Source organism: Apium graveolens, chromosome 4 (assembly GCF_009905375.1).
Source record: "Apium graveolens cultivar Ventura chromosome 4, ASM990537v1, whole genome shotgun sequence".
Classification (NCBI taxonomy): Eukaryota; Viridiplantae; Streptophyta; class Magnoliopsida; order Apiales; family Apiaceae; genus Apium; species Apium graveolens.
Window position 1 is genome coordinate 200,525,816 of NC_133650.1, and position 1,414 is coordinate 200,527,229.

General features: G+C 41.8%; 1 non-coding gene across 1 annotated transcript; it reads left to right on the forward strand.

Annotated features, from left to right (window-relative positions):
• Positions 1-630: 630 nt before the first annotated feature.
• LOC141722299 (small nucleolar RNA R71) lies at positions 631-737 on the forward strand. Its single transcript, XR_012575317.1, has one exon. It is a non-coding gene; the product is annotated as a small nucleolar RNA R71 (small nucleolar RNA).
• Positions 738-1,414: the final 677 nt, after the last annotated feature.

A 1,414-nucleotide genomic window follows, 5' to 3' on the forward strand; every position in this document is an offset into this window, starting at 1 on the left:
AACTCCTCCAATTCAGATGTTTCATTCGAAGATGGACCGGCACCTCCATTAAATTGTTGCTGCACTCCCTGTGGCTGAAATTGTTACCTTGGTGCAAACTGTTGCTGAAAACCAGGAGGATTGAATTGCTTATTTCCAAACTGCTGGTACGGTTGTTGTGGCTGTTGTATACCACCCTGATTATTACTCCAGCTAAAGTTAGGATGATTTCGGTTGTTAGGATGATAAGTGGCAGAAACTAGTTGCTGCGACCTCTGAAAGTTGCTCACAAACTGAACTGATTCACTAGATATAGCACATTGCTCCATCGCATGCGAACCTACACAAAGCTCACAAACACTGGATATTTTATGAACACCATAATTTGTCAGAGAATCGGCCTTCATCGTCAATGCCTTAAGCTGAGCAGTGATAGATGTAGCTGTATCCACCTCCAAAATTCCTGCTACCTTGCCTTGTGGTAGTCTCTGAGTTGGATTCTGATATTCATTCGCAACCATCATCTCAATCAGCTCATAAGGTTCCTCTTAGCTTTTAGCCCATAATGCTCCACCCGATGCTGCATCGAGCATAGGTCTTGATTGTGCTCCCAACCCATTATAGAAGTAATTGATCACCATCCAGTCAGGCATTACATGATGAGGACACTTCCTAAGCATCTCCTTATAGCGCTCCCAAGCTTCACATAAAGATTCACCCGATTGCTGCGGGAATTTAGTAAGAGCATTCCTGATTGCAGCTGTCTTTGCCATAGGGAAGAATTTTGTAAGGAATTTCTGAGCAAGATCCTCCCAAGTCGCAATAGAACCAGCTGGTAGAGAGTGTAACCAACTCTTAGCTTTATCCCTCAGAGAGAATGGGAAAGTCTCAGTTTCACAGCATCTTCAGAAATATTATTGAACTTGAAGGTGTCGCAGATCTCGATGAAATCCCTAATGTGCATATTAGGATCTTCCGTTGGAGCACCCCAAACTGGACTGAATTCTGCACCATCTGAATTGTTCCAGGCTTGATCTCAAAGGTATTAGCTATGATAGATGCCCTGAAAATGCTATATTGAATGTCATTGATCTTTGGTTGAGAATAATCCATCAACGCTTTCGTTGCTGCTGCTAGTTCTCCCATCATAATGATCACTTCTTCTTCGACTTCTTTAACTTCTTCAAGAACTTCTTCTTCCAATTCTTCAACTTCCTTATCTTCTTCAATTGTTTCCTTACGAGACTGAGAACGTGTTCACATATACGCTCTCTAGAGTACCTAAAATACAATAAAGTAACCGTAGTAAGTCAAGTAATCCGAGTCAGTGAACTTTAACTACCACTAATGTCAAGCACATAAAATAAAAATTAACACCGAGTCCCCGGCAGCGGCGCCAAAAACTTGTTCGCAATAAAACACACACGAAAATACA